The sequence below is a fragment of the Gallus gallus genome, chromosome 7, assembly GCF_016699485.2.
Source record: "Gallus gallus isolate bGalGal1 chromosome 7, bGalGal1.mat.broiler.GRCg7b, whole genome shotgun sequence".
NCBI lineage: Eukaryota > Metazoa > Chordata > Aves > Galliformes > Phasianidae > Gallus > Gallus gallus.
This window is the reverse complement of record NC_052538.1, coordinates 22,777,826-22,793,902: the sequence shown is the minus strand read 5'-3', so window position 1 is coordinate 22,793,902 and position 16,077 is coordinate 22,777,826.

Sequence of the window (16,077 nt, the reverse complement as noted above, 5' to 3'; positions counted from 1 at the left end):
AGTCAGGAGTTCAGGCTGTTCTTCTAACTAGTACACCCTTCAGGCCTTGCTGACTCATTTGCAGAGCAATAATTAGGACAGAAGAGCTCCACTCAATCAGTATCACCATCTCTTGTGGTGCCCTACTGGTGATGTGTGTAGCTTTTATAACTAGAAAAAAGTTTTAAACACACTTGAGCTGCAACAATCATATGCAAATCATGTGGGGGAAAAAAAGAAAAAAAAAACTTGTGTTATTTACAGCTGTGTTTCTAGCTTTGGTGAGGCAAGGCGTAACTTCCAAATGGAAAACTGAGAGTAACGTGTTGGGATATTTACATCAGTTTACAGACACCATGCAGGTATCTATGCTATGGTTTGCATTCATGTCATGGATGTCAGCCTGGTGGCAGATACAACACTGACCATTTTCAAGGGCAGAAAGGATGGAGATGAAAAACTACGAAGCGAAGAAAAGAAGAAGAAAGGAAAATTCACCAAGCCTTTCTTGTGGCCATGATCAGTAGATCTCTAAAGATGACAGGGAAGGACATGGAATCTAAATGTGTGGGCTGGGGCAGAGCAGGGAATCAAGATGTTTTCTCTCACTGAGAAGGAGACTCATGTTGTGGCAGAGAGAGCCCAATATTCTGCTTGGAGATTTCCCCAATGACTAGAGATGGTCAGCACATACCTGCAGAAGACCCACATGCGGGGCAGTAATGGCAGCACAGAGGCATCTCCTGCCTCTCCTGCTCGGCTCATTGCCCTCACCCCAACCCTGCAGACCCATCCGCCCCGTTGCTCGGTAGTCTTCCCCTCTGATTTGCTCTTGCTGCAAAGTGCTTGCCCAGCGAGAATATCCTGTGAGGTTCTGGGCCTGAGGTCAGAGGGAGGAGGGTGGAGGGAAAGCTATTGTTGCTCTTATCGCAATGTGAGATTTGTTGCATTCCGAGGAAATCATCTGGTACTTGGCTTTCCCCCACTGCCCTGGCCACCGTGAGGATTTAGGACAATCCCTAATCTGTTCCCTTGTGAACACTACGGGCCTTTCTTGTGGGAAACAAGTTCACAAATTCAGTTGTTTCTATCAAAGATGAGGGAACATCCAAGCAGCGCCAGACAGTACAAGCTTCCCCCACAGGCACTCCGGCTCCGGCATCCCACACTGCTCTATCACCACCAAGCTCCACAGCACCAGCCAGCATCCCCATCCCAAGCAGCCACCTCCTCCGCCTCCCCCTGTGCTCATAGTCTGCGTTCCTGGCTGCCTACCTCTCCTCCTCCCTGCAGAGCTCCCTGCGAGGAGAAGCACAGTGCAAAGCCTGGGAAAAGCTGGTGCTGACCTTCCCCTCCCCTCGCCGCTGCTCTGCACAAAGGAGCACGTGCAGGCGCTCAGCCCCGTGGGCCTGAACCTGTGACTTGGGCCCGTGCCCCAGCCTGCACAGAGGGCTGGAGAAGGGTGCTGAGCCCTGAGGGGCTGTGATGGGAGCCAGAGCAAGTGGGGAAGGAAGCTGGCATAAAGCTGAGTGGGTGGTGGGGATAGGATCACGATTTCCTACCCCTTCTTGCCCTTTCCTCCTGTCCTGCACCTGACCATTGCTCTCCCAGCTGATCGTGCAGTGCTTCATGCTCCTTTTCTGCCACAGGAAAATGGCCACCCAAGAAGTGATGCAGTCAGGAAACAGGAGGAGCACCTCACTTGCTCTTGCTGCCAAAATTGTTATCCACATTGTTTCTGAATCCTTGGCTTTGGGTGCCGGCGAGCGATGCTTGTAGGCTCTGCCCCCTCGGGACCCACTTCTGCCCCTGGCAGGGCCTTCACCTCTTCTTGCAGGAGCTGCTGATGACAAAACCCAAATTCAAAGCTTTGGGACAAACCCCACGGTCTCTCTGTCTCTCCCCTTGCACCTCAGTTGCTGCCTTGCTCCTCAGGGAGGGATCCTGCTGCCACCAGCCTTCAAATCAATCTTGCCCTTTCTTCCTTCACCTCCCACTTGCTGAGCAAACCTGGCTGCCTCACTCCACCTGCCTTGGAGATGAGGATCAAAGGGTTCCCATTAACTCTATCCCTGAAGTTCTCCTGCAACACCACCAGCACATCTGGTTGTGGTTTCCCTTGGGAAGGCTCCAGGGAGCTGATGTGCTATCACCCGACCTTCCTCAGCCAGTCCTCCTTCTACCCACCTGTGGCCAGAGCACCACAAACACTCCTCTGCAACTTCCATGCAGTGCAGTGGTGGCCCACGTCCAGGGAGGGGGCAGTGGATGTGGTGTGGCTGCACACAAAGGGGAGAAACCTTCCCAGGCACTGCTCAGCAAGCAATCCCAGAGTCACCTCACTCCTATGTAAAGGTGCTGGGGCAAAAATATCCTGCAAATGCACCAATGCACGAGATGGGGAAGTATATATCCTAAAGGTAAATCTATTCCCTGGGGTGAAAGGTCAATCTATTCCCTGGGGTGCATGAAGTAGAAGGCTTGGGTGGGTTGAAATATCATGGGGTCAAAAGGTGAGGAGAATGGCTTGGGATTCCACTTTACTTTCCACATAAGGCTCTTGTTGAATCAGTCCCTGAAGAGCCTCTACCCTATGTTAGGGTAGGGTAGGTGGGTGCAGGGAGGTACTCCTTCTCACATCCATCGTTTCTCTCCATCTGGATCTTTGCAGGCCATTCTACACAAACATCAGCAAACCTTTGGGAAGCTGCGTGGGAGAGAGCAAGTACATTCCAAGTCCCAAACTGTCAGTTAGCGGTGCTGGAAAAGGGAAGGAAAGCGAACTATCACGAGTGTCTATGAGAAGCACAAGGATCAGGAGAGTAGGTAGGAGTTAAATGTTTGCTGATAAATCACAGCAGGTCAGACTTGATGGCGAAGCACCTAGGGCAGCCTCAAAACCTACCCAGTAGTTCAGCAGGACTTAACATTTTCTGGCATTCTACTTCATTTTGTTAGCACAAAGTGGTCCTCATCAAAGTATTGGCAAGATTACTAAATTTTTAAAATAAATCCAGAAAACTGCAGTCTGCCTACAGACATCCATGGGAGTCTTCCTTGTCTTGCTATAATTGAACTTCATTGTGGGGGAGGGCTAAGGGATTACATTTTTTATTGCTGTGTGTTTCATGGGAGATCTGTCAGCTGGAATTGACAGTGCCAATTAAGGTTGTGTGTTTTCATGCAAGTTGCAGAGTCTTAGAAAGTATAAAAAAGAAAGGTGGGGGAGGAGGAAGCAAGCCAAGCTATTTACAGTGATGGATTCAGGGAAGAGCGAGATGGGAAGTATCTCACCATCTTGGTTGCTACCTGCAGTGGTGAGACTTGCCCTCCATCCTTCTTCATGGCTGACAAAACACACACACGCACATGCACATTCTCTGAGATGTGCTCATAGAAGATTGGAGGCTTGTTTCCTATCGCCCAAATCACACCTTTCCTCAGCCGCCCATGCAAGGCCCCTGACCACACACAAGCTATTGTGTGGTCTCCTCCTGCTTGCTCCCACAGGTGTGATGCAAACACCTCGTGAACGGAGCTATTTAAGACTGGTCTGCCTTAAGTTGCTCTCTGTGAAGGAGGGAATTTGAAAAGACACTGTTTTGGGAAGGAAGGGCACAAAAGCTAGAAAAAGTCCATGCTCTCGGATGGTGTCTTAATGAAATTCACCTGGCAAAAGACAAGGAGGATGATGGGGGTTTGATATAGGGCATTTTTATTTTAACAAGCAAAGGGACAAGAGAAAGAGGAGAGGAGGAAGATACCGCACTCCTAGGCAATTTTACTTGCAAGGATTTATTCTCATAAGCATAGTGTCTGATGGCACAAACTGCAGCAGCTTCTTACCATTCAGCGGCAGAAGTTTACTTTTTGATCTGCGAGTCTTCTCATCAAGACCATCAGTCTACTTTCACCCCTTTCCCTTCCATATGTCCCCACTTAGAACCTCTGCCTTTCTACAGACGCCCTCCAGACCCCTTCCACAAGAGTTCTCAGCCAGCCTAGTGAGCTAGACAGCAAATCCATCTGGCTCAGCATATGGGCAGGTGGGGTGGTGTGCACTGAGAGCCAGCCTGCTCCCCTGTGGGGGAGGGATGGGCGCTTGGGATTTATGCTGCTGTACATGAAAAATAAACACTTGGTCTCCACGTGCTTTGCTAGTCAGTGTATGCTACCCAGCTAATTCAAACATCCATCCATCAACCCTCCCTTGACTCATCACCACAACATTGATATGCACGGGGGAGTGAGCAGTCCCACACGGGGATGAGAGAAGGTCCCGTCTGCCATGAGATGTTGAAATCTCTCTCTGAGCCAGCTGCTAATGAAAGGCAGTTGGGTACAGCACTGCTTTACTGTTGTGAACCATCGCCCATTTTCTCTATCTTTCCCTATGACACAGCCTATCTCTCTTGGCAGGCTCAACTTGCTACAGGCCAACACAGGGGTTTGCTTTTACCAGGCAGATGGTGTATTTTCCTTGGCAGGTGTTCAGAGCCATTGGCCATTGCAACTGGTAGAGGGGAGTCCCTGCTGGCAAGAATCATAGAATTGTTTGAGCTGGAAGGGACCCTTAAAGGTCATCTAGTCCAACTCTCCGGCACCCCAAGAAGGGGGTGATGGCTGCACACCCATCAGCCCTGGCTTGGCTGCTTCTGCATTTCCATTGGAGCACTCTATTAATAACTGTTTTTCTAAACAATGCTGGCACTAATAATGATTTATTGGGACTTAAATGACATATCTGACAATGACACTGACTGCTGGTGTTTGAGCACTGGTCAGGAATTTTAAAAGGGAAAGGAGCAGAATGAATAATGTGTTAAAAAGGAGATGGGCTGCACCAGCCTTGCATTTAAACAAGATGATGACGAGTCTGAGGAAAGCTTATCTATATGGTGATACAAATGAATTAGCTGATCTCCTTGAAGGCCAGGTGGCCCACACTTGCTTCCTAGGAGTGGACAGCTCTGAACCTATGCCTGTGGGAAAGTAGTGAAATATGAAATGGAAAGGCAGCCTCCATCCCAGTGCCCCCATCTTTGTGTGGGTGCCGTTCCTCTGACCCAGTGGCTGCTGTATTTGTACACAGATGTCCATAAGCACAGCCCTACCTTGATCCTGTTTCCCCAAAGCTGCTGTGTGAACAGTTCTGTGGGGAACCAACTTGCCAACAGACTTGGGTTGCTGCAGATATGAGGTCTGGAGGATGTGCTGAGACCAGAGAGATCATACAACACAGACATCTCAAGTGGAACTTCTCAGAGCTAGTGTGGGGGGGTAGATAGTCTCTTCTAGATACAGAAGATGAATGGGGAAATGGCATAACACCAGAAAGGCCAGGGAATTACTGGGACATCAGGCTGGGAGGACTCTGGTTTTCCATGAATTTGTGGTGGTGAAAACACAATACTCGCAGTGTGAGGGGCACTAAGCTGAGAGTGGGACTCAAATCCCTAAGCAAAACTCAGCATATCTGACAGGTTCATGAGGATGAGGAGGATACCCTAGGGGGGGTCTAAAATGGCTTATGCTTAGGCAATTGGCTCCTACCTGTGTTTCGAGTCAGCATCTCCCTGCTGACTATCTTGTTTCAGGCCCTGCTAGATAACAGAGAGAGGGCAGAGACTAGAGAAGATATCTTTGGCCAGAAACTTGAAATACTCTTCTGACAGGAATATAAAAGAGGACAGACAAGAACATGCCAAGCTTCAAATCCATCAGTATCTTGTCTCTGATGATAATAGATGACTCAGGAAAGCATGACCCTTCCCTTGCCCCTAATCTTCTGCTGGGATTTTTTCCAAAACTTTTTTTTCACCCCACAAAAGATGTTCTGTGTAAATGCAAGAAACTTCCTAGAAAAAGGGCTTAATTTTTCCCTATCCTCTGCTTTTCCCTACCCTCCATATCTATTCCCATTCAAGTAAACATAACCTTAGAAAATAAAGATTACCCACATTTAGCAAATAAATGAACCCAAGCACATGACTCTGGGACTGTTCTTACACCAACTTATTTGTGTTTCATGCTGCAGCTTCACAAATGCATTTCCTTTCCCCTCAGAATAATGGCATGTGCACACAGATCCCCAAACAAACATGGAGCTTCTCATCCAAAACTGCCTCTGGTAAGATTTTGCTGGAAACTTTCCAGGGGCAAAACGCTTGCCTTGTGTTTCATGTCCCATGCAGCATGCAAAATGGAATTATTTATTTGTTGCTGCTTTGCTTTTGTTTGTGCAAACTGACGCCACAGGGACTTCTTTTGAGGGCATTTTTCAGCCAAGAAGATTATCCCATATAAATACAGTGAAATAAATAGATTTATCATTAGAAAGACTTCAGGCTGTTCTCTCTTTCCATCCATCCATCCATCCATCCATCTATCTATCTATCTATCTATCTATCTATCTATCTATCTATCTATCTGATATCTGCCTGCCTTTGTAGATATCAGAATAACAGAATTAAATTCCTTACACTGACTGAAACAATCTAATTAGGTTTATCTTGTTTTGGGTATACACTGAAACTGTGAGCAAGCGTTGAGCTAATTAAGTCAGGCAGATTTACCTGCCTCATGTACACCTTGGAGCTGTTGCCCACAACCCATCAGCCTGCTCTTTTGCCAAAAGTCATTGCTATTCTACCTGAGGAACAGAGGCAGATGGGACCCATGAACCTTTCTATAACAACAACAGTCTGAAAAGGACTGTGACTTGGAGGCATCAGCTACTAGTACAAAGGAGAAGTCCTATCTGCTCTGAGACACTGTGGGTTTTCATCAACTTTCCTGAGCTATTTACAATGGTGAAGTGGGCTCCCTTTATTTTTATGTTTTTAGCTGTTATCACTATTTATTTTTAAAGTGAACCATAGTCAAAAACAGTGGGAATAGACAGTATGAAGCATTGCTCATCTAGGTAATGACATGAGAGATGTTTCTGTCTTGAATATATTAGTATAGCCTCTATCAGAAATCAGTGCTGGTCCTGCTGGCATGTGACCCCAGAAAAGTCATTCAGAAGCATGTTTGAAAACTGATCCATCAGAAGGTAGCTCCAAAGTGACTGAGAATTGAAACCAAAATGAATTCCCTGATCCCAAGCTGAAATTTACATTCCCATACATGCAAGTGAGGAAGCAAAACCTGAGAAAATGAAGGTATCAAATAAATGTGAAGTCCTGACTGATCTATAGTAGGCTGGGACAAAAAGCAGTGAAACTAGACAAGCAGGCCTATGGATTCTTTTTTTTCTTCAGAATGATTACCTATTTCTTCCTTTTAAAAAGTTCATAAACTTTAATATGATAGGTTTGAGAATGTGCTGAGGTGCCCGTCTGTTGATGCACTTTTCAGCTATGCTAAGGCACCTTCAAATCAAACACCTGATCCTTGACAGCCAGCATGGCTTCACCAAATGCAGATCATACCTAATCAGTCTGGTGGTCTTCTACGGTGGAGAGACTGCATCAGTAAACAGAGGAAGAGCAACTGATATAATCTACCTGGACTTCTGCAAGGCCTTTATATGGTCCCACAGCATGTTCTTATATCTAAATAGGAAAGGTGTGGATTTGAAGGGTGGACAATTCAGTGGATAAGAAATTGGTTGGATGGTTGCAGCCAGAGGGTTGTAGTCAATGAATGTATGTCCAAGTGGAGGCTGGTGATGAATGGTATCCCCCAGGGCTCTGTCTTGGGACTGGTACTCTTCAACATCTTTATCAATGACATAAATAGGGGGACTGAGTGCACTTTCAGCAGATTTGCAGATGACACCAAACTGAGTGGTGCAGTTGACACAGAAGAGACAGATGCCATCCAGAGTGACCTGGTCAAGCTCAAAAATTGGGCACAGGAGAATCTAAGGAAGTTTAACAAGGCCAAGTGCAAGGGAGAGGGAGGTAATTGTCCTCCTCTACTCTGCCCTCTTGAGTCCCCATCTGGAGTACTGTGTCCAGGCCTGGGGCCCCCTGCAAGAATAACACAGAGCTGTGGAAATGGCTCCAGAGGAGCGCCTTGAAGATGATCAAAGGGTTGTAGCACCTCTCCTATGAAGGAAAGGTTGAGGGAGTTGGGCTTGTTCAGCCTGGAGAAGGCTCCACAAGGATCTCACTGCAGACTTTCAGTACTTAAAGTGAGCTTATAATCAGGAGGGAAGCAAACTTCTTACACAATCTGATAGCGATAGGACAAGAAGGAATGGCTTTAAATTAAAAGAGGTTAGATTTGGATTCAATGTAAGGAGGACATTTTTTTACATAGATGGATGGTGAGACAGTTGCGCAGGCTGCCCAAAGAAACTGTGGATGCCCCATCCCTGGAGGCATTCGAGGCCAGGTTGGATAGGGCCCTAGGCAGCCTGATCTGGTATGTATTGACCCTGACCACAGCAGGGGGGTTAGAACTAGATGCTCTTTAAGGACCCCTCCAACCGAAGCCATTCTATTATTAAGTATTTGACCAGTTCTAAACATACAGCGAATGGAGTTACCTTAAACTTCAGAGAACGAGGTGGCAACTTGCTAAGCTGTCATAATTATGTGCCATATCTGTGGCCCCCCAGTGTACTTAACAGCTTTGCTCTCATGGAAATTAGTGTCAGTTTTCCACTTGAACAAGTGTCAGGTACCTAAACAAAATTTGGGCTCGGGGAGATTCCTAACTAACAGAGTTTTCCCGGAGATGCTAGAAAAATAGGGGGAAGACACTCAATTTGGCAATAAGGGCATAGGAGTATCTCAGATGAAAAACAACCCTTAGTTCTGTCTGAAAAGAGGGCCTATAGGAAGTTTCATGACGATTCTGGGACCACTCAAGGCTGAGGCTGCAGTCTTGTAGCTTAGGAGAGCTAGGAAATAAAGGTCAGTCCAGGTCTTTGGCTTCAAAAACAATAAAATCATTTTCACATCTATTTCTTTCCCGCAGTAATAGTAAGTGTAGAAAGAAGCTACTCAGAGACTTACATTAGAAAAATGAGCAGTTGGATTCCACCCCATAAGAGATGAGAAGTGCAAGGAAAAGGAATGGTGGTGACCAGTGCAAGTCTCCTGGCTTTTCCCACCACAAAGTGCATGCACACAGACCTGTATTTCAAATGAGCTAAATCACTGAAAATTGGGAAGTCTCGATTTCGTTTGTACAAGTGCATGAATGAAATTAAAGATTGGGTTATTACAGACATCAATCATGCTGAAAATGAGACAGAGATCAAACAAATAACTTAGAAGCTACAGTGTTACTGTAGTCTGTTTTTCCATTACTGTCACTGCACTTATCAGAAAAGTCAAAACTGTTCATTTGCCTTTGATAAATACACATCCATGAAAGAAACTCTTTTACTATGGATTTTTTTCCTAGATCTTTGAACACTTTATTTATTTTTGCCTCTTTTGAATTAAAAATAATAATAAAATTGAAACATGAACAATTTACTTTTATTAACAAGCTAAAAAAGAATCACAACTTTTATAAGTTTTGTTTAGATTTAAACCCTTAAGTAAAATTGTTCTATAGTTCAGAGCTTAAAATGGAAATGCATTTTGAATAAAAAGGGGGAAAAAAACCCCCACGAAATATATACCTCCAACAATTACAACTTCGAAAGAAAAATTCAATAGGATGAACTCTTTCTTTTGAACAGTTGGGATGAACAGGCATTTTTCTACTTTAAAAAAAAAAAATCCAGCCTGTTTTGCTTTCTTGTTGTTGTACCAGAATCTTCATCCATCTGTACACAAACCTCTGTGAAGATTATAGTGTAAAAGGAAAGAACTAGAAAGTCCTTAATCTCTTGAGCTGACTACCAATTTGGTTGTCTAGTCCACCCCCACAAAGGTCACCTTAATCCTATTTTCCTAGACAAGATGGTGCTCCCCCTATTCCCATGGATTCCAACAGAAGGTATCTGGATGTGAAGAGATCATAGCTCTTGCTACAGTATCCGCCCCCATGGATCTCCTGCAGGTAGAGCTGGTTGGCGATCCAACTGATTAGCTGTTGCTGATGATGCTGAAGTACAGGAGATGTACATAGCTTATCTCGGCCATTCAGTTTGTGTTTGAGATGAGTCACCAGATAAAGATGCAGAATTTGTGCAGACAGAGCCAAGCAACTGTATCATTAATAACTAGAGAGGAGGAGCTGACATTTATTTGCTCAAATATCCATAAACAAAGACTCTCAGAAAATGGTTGTTTTCAAATGAGTCATTGAATGGGCATGGCAACTGGGCCTGCAGCAAATCCTCTGCGAGACACTTGGGTTCTAAGTTAAGAGCTTTGTCTTCTAGGGGAAAGAGAAGCTCCAGATTTCAGCACTCCTCCTTGTTGGCAGGGATTTTATTACTCCCAGTCATAACCAGTGAAGCACTATGTGTCAGGGCTATGATGGCCTCTCTGCTCCTTAGGTTTGTGGCCTCTATGAGCTTTTTCAAATTAGAATTGGAAATGTTTTGAAATTGAAATGCTAAGCAACATTATCTCTTGACACATTTCCTGTTGCATTCGTATAGCTTCATCAGTGGACATTTGTCATTTAGCCTACCCCAGAATTCCATGTAACCTTCTGTCATCCCACTGGCAAGATGGGCATGATCTGCTCTTTAAACCAATCCCCTCTGTCATTCTTGATAGACTTTCTTTGCAGTTTAGCAGCAGTGTGGGGCGCCAGTCTCATGGCAGCTATGTGAGGGGGGACTAGTTCTTGCTGTCTATGTGATCTTTCCTCTCATTGCCAGTGTGCCTGGAACCCAACCGTCAAAACAAATTGAAGCACCACCAACTATGCAAACATAACCTTATGGCTTTGTGCGGCTGTCCAGAGAGGATAGGAACAGTCACTGAAGTCTGGACTAGAACGAAGAAGGCTGGCAAACTTAAAAAACCCAACCATTTAAATACATGATTTATAGTCACTATTTGCGTTCTGATTTTCCCTATGTGGCAAAACAAACAAACAAAAAGCAACAACCAGAGGTGTACATGGGCTCTTGGCTTTGTGCAAAATATAGAAGTATTTTCATTTCTGCAAAACCTCTGTTGTAGAATTTAAAAAGGGTGCTTTGAGAGCAATGGGTTTCTACATGCTCTTAAAACAATGCCTCAAAGAAAACTTGGCTTTCATGAAGAATAGATAGGTCCAACAGATCCCCATCTGCATCGATCCATCATCTGTCTGAGCGACATATAGGATTTAAGCGACCAGAGAATTCCAACTTAAACAAACGTTTATTGCTACCAATTTTAGAGGACCAGTGTTCAGATACTATACAAACAGATAACATCATAAAGTAAAAGTGGTTTGGAAACTTCCCAAGGAAACATCTTTTCTCGCATAAAATAACAATGCATGGAAAGAGAAAAACTCCAGGCACACATATGCATTTTGATGAATGTCTATTTCAAGATAAGTTTTTGACAAGGTTAACATTTTCTGGTTAGAAACAAAATTTTCAGATGCCCCGTTTTTGAAGTGTATTAAAAAAAAATGCATGAGAAACGTATATTTTTATAATGGGTGTTACAAGAGGAATATCAAAACTACAAAGATTAAGACCAATTTTATTTTCCAGAACTGAAATACTTCAACTGCTCTGAAAGGATATTTTGAGCTCTTTGCCTCAGAATTGTACTTGATGAGAGGTTTCATTTTTTTGCTCACTGCTGTCCAGTTCCAAATCAAGGGAAAAAAAATGTGGGGCTCCAGAGGAAATTTCTTGATCCCACCTCTTTCTAAACCCTAAAGCTAAAAATTTCCTTTCTTATCTGCCATGGGTACACCATTATTCCATACTCAAACTGCAACTGCTGATACTCATGTTACAGCAGAAGGATGACATGTCCATTGCCCTACAAGCATACAGTTGGGTGACGCATGAACTGGGTTATGAAATAGTTGACTCACATAACTGAAGAAAAGCCCGAAATATAGGCAAAGGTGTTGGTGATGCCAACCAAGGGTTCTATTTACAGATCAACTGCTAGTAGAAAATACAGTGTTTCTTCAAGGAAATAATGGAGAGGAAGGAATTGGATGTGAGCTCTGCAAGAGAGGAAAGAGTTACTCAGTGACACAGAATTGGACTGGGTCCAATAGGATTACCAGCAAGAAAGAGAGACTCTGGTTTAGTCTTGCTATCTTTGTTCCAACTTTTCTTTTGAAAACAAAAAGAGAAAATCTACAGGCTCATGGCTGTGTGCAACATATAAGAGCATTTTCACATCTGCAAAGCCCTCGCTGCAGAATTAAATAATAAAGGTCTTTGTAAGCAATCACTTGGTATGTGTTCTTAAAAATAGCTGCACCCCAGACAAATCAGCTTTTGTTCAGAAATTGGTCAGGCTGCATGGGCAAGGCAGCCAGGACAGGTGATGATAAGGACAGCAGCTCGCTATTGTGTTGTGAAACTTCATACAATATTACCATTCTGTGTTTTGGGACCCTGGCCATTCTTCAGATGAAGAGAATCAAGTCTGGTCAGGTACGCTGGGTACATTTTCTCCCAGCACGGGAGGAAAGAGGACCAATTTATTGCTGAATGCAGCACACATCCTTCCACAACAGATGTGTTCGGAGACTAAGGCACTCTTCACTCCCTATACTTCAGCATTACACCCTCCCTACTGATTGTATCACGATCCATTTAAACAGTCTCATTTATAAGAAATAGCAAAACAAATCTCAAATACCATGTCCTGCTCAGGTAGCTGGTGTGCTAGCAATTATCTTAAAATCCACAGAGCTACAACTTAGATCAGAGATGAAAAGTAATGTTAACTCGTGTGCTCTTAGGAAGAAGGATCTCAAAGAGTATTCTGCCCTCCTCGACGCTACACAGGTGGGCTGGCAATTTAATGAACTTCTTTATTGTGAATATGAGTCTATTCTCCATTTGATTTTCTGATGGGTAAGGTGTATTCTGGCATCTGTCTGGTTATTTACTGAGCAGAAGAGTTGATGCCTAGCCAAAAATCTATACAAGGAGCCTTTATTTGAGTCTCTTATGATGAGCACACAGCCTCTGCTCTTACCCAGTTCTTGGTGTTTGGCTGCAATGAAGTCCATGGGCCTGTTACAAAAACAAGGATTCATGATTTCTACTGATGTTTCTTCCTCCTCTGAGCAGGATTTATTCTGAGGAGTTAACTGGAACTTGACAGGGATCTGGGAAGTACTCCTAGATTAAGATTCAGCTTCTTAGAGTAGGTTACCTACTTTAAATACCTCTATTTTTCTCTTCTGCTTCTTTGCTCCAGGCTCTAACAATGCTTAGCAGAGTATATCTGCAGGTCGTTTCAAAAGTAATTCCTCCTATCTATTTTCATAGAAACTACAACAGATATGAAGAGCACAGTAACACTATTTGATAGTGCAAATTCTCAGCTAAAAAACAACAAAAAAACAACTATTTTTCAACATAGTCACTGCTACCTATTGTGACTACTGCTGAAACATACCACCCACTGCCTCACTGTGCTCACATCCACTGTTTGCTCTCCGTAAGTGTTCAGCAAGCATCGACGAACATTAGTGGGTGCCATTTTTTTCCACGTGGAGGAATTCAATGACACATCTTTGCTTCCTACACTCTAACACGTAGGACACCATTTTGCCAGACTGCTCCTCTGCTGCCATCTGCCATATGGCAACAAAACACAATGGAATATTGGCAGGAAGGTTCACTCAGTATCTACTGCCATATCACCACCATCCACCTCTGATGTTGTGGGCCAACATAATAAAAAAGGAGGAACTTTTGGAGCAGCTCTCATACATATGTGTATTAATGTTAGTGTTTATAGCTGCTATGAAGACGGCAAACAGAAACTCGAGAATGGCTGGCCTAGTACTTTTGTTGCTTTTGCCCGTGTTAGCAATTTTCAAATTGAATTCATTATATTTTATTGGAATTGAGAAATTCACCTTTTGCCTGACAGTAGCAATATACTGGTTGAATACAACCCAAAAACTATTCCTGCATAAACCATGAGGATAGATGATGTGAAATGGGGTTACATTTGTTCTTTTGCCTTGTAATGGGTGCTATGAGGACGCCAGGCAGTTTCATCATTACTGGTTTCTTGGCTCCTGCCTCTACTCCAGAACACACTGTTGAGAAACTGCACAGGATGACGCTGCAGCCTACACCTCATCTGCGTATTAGGCTACGTAGGGTGGCAGGTCAGCTCATCTGAAGAGCTCCTTTCTCCAAAGGCAGCTGGGCCTTTGCTCTGGGTGCCCGCTTAGCTTGACAGGAAGATGAATGAGAACATTTGTAAATTTTTGTCTCGTACAATGTATTCCCGGCTTCCTTCCAGCCCTGATTTTGAAACTGGCATCTGACTGGTTCAGTTGAGTCTTCCCATGTCTTTCTAACATTCCTTTTCAATTTGGGCATATTGTTCTGCCTGATGATAGTGGCTCCGATAATTGCATGAGTCAGCCATTTTGCGCACTTTGGCAATACACCGACCTATTGTATTTTTAAGTTTCTTGGACGATGTTCCTGTGTCTGTGGGTTAAAAAAAGCACTTCTAGGATTTTACAGAGTCCTTCCTGCTCCCCTCTTGCCCCTACCAAACATAAAAAGTGCATAAGGAGGACCTCATCGTGGAGAACTAAAAATGTGTCTGTTCGCATTCCATTTTCTTCTCCATTCACTGTTCTCTCTTGGACCCAAAAGGGAACTCAGCTACAGTCCAAGTCCCCTTCACATTTATCTGCCAGATCTGGGATGCTGTTAATGCTATGCCTTTACCCTGTTTTACTTCCTTTCTATGACAATGCTAGTTTCTCTTTCTTGCAAGCTCCATTTCCTTATTCTGCCACTCTCCATGTTTCAGCACAAAAGAAGGATGCTTCTACAGAGAAGTCAAAGAGTTCCTAAGAACTGCTTAAGAGGGTCCATTATTATTACAGAAGCGCTCTCCTGAACTAAGTTATTTGCAGTTATTAATTCATCCTATTAAGCTAGCCATGGAGAAAGGATGGCTCACTGTTATTTTGCATTCATTTGACTGGCACCTTATCTGAATGTAGGTTTTATCAAGTTTTATCTCAAGCTGAGTGACACAGCTAATTATACCTGTTTTCTCAAGCTTCAAACACCCATCTGAAGGAAAGTGAGCATATAAAGCAAAAGTGTCTTCATTCCTGGAGATAAACATTTTGTTTTACAAAGTATTTGAGCACAAGGGTTTGAAAACCAGCTTCTGCCAGCAAAACTGAAGTCACTGGAAGATTCTGTGAGCAGTCAACAAAAAAGATATATAAGCATAATAGGATAACTATGGAATAAGAAATTCAAGCACAGATTTTTCTTCTTTTCCATCCTCCTCCTCAGCTCTACCAAAAGACCAATTCCACTGGCCAAAATGCAGTGAACAACATTAATATCCTAGACTGGCCTCTATTTCTTAAGCCTGACCTACCTGCTGGATGCACTTTCCTACGTGTGCCAATGGGAGCAGACCTGCTCCATAGAGCCATTGCCCTTCATCACGTTCAACCCCTCCATATGCAGAATGCAGAGGGAACGGCAGGTATTAATAAGAAATAATCCTTTTCAGTCAGTGAATAGATGACTCATCAGCACAGCAGGTCAGAGACCTAAAGGCTGTAGATGGGCCTTCAAAAGAGCTGAAATAATTTTATGACCAGTGAAAGCACTTGCCTGGTTGTTCCTGTATAATCAGTGAGAGAAGGGTAATCAAAGCTGGTTCCTTGGGGCACCAGCTAATGATGCTAATTAGCACACAGACAGGGCCTTGTTGAAAGCATTACACCCAGGCATGTGCTAATGAATTAGCTGATTGTCTGTAGGGAGATGATCTTGTATTCTTCTTCCTCTCCTGCAGGATTGTGCAAGGGGGAAGAAATGATGGAGGGTTTTATGCTTTCTCATAAAGTAGATGCCTATAGTAGACTATAGGATAGTTCAGGATGGTGAGTTTGGGCAGTTTCTTTGAGACTGTGACTCTTCTGTTTTGCCCTGACTGTTCTCTATACTCAGCCTATAGCAACAATATTTAACTCACAGTCTCCAGTTTCTGGGAAGAGAGCTTTTTGTGGAAAATAGTTTGTGTGAGTTTC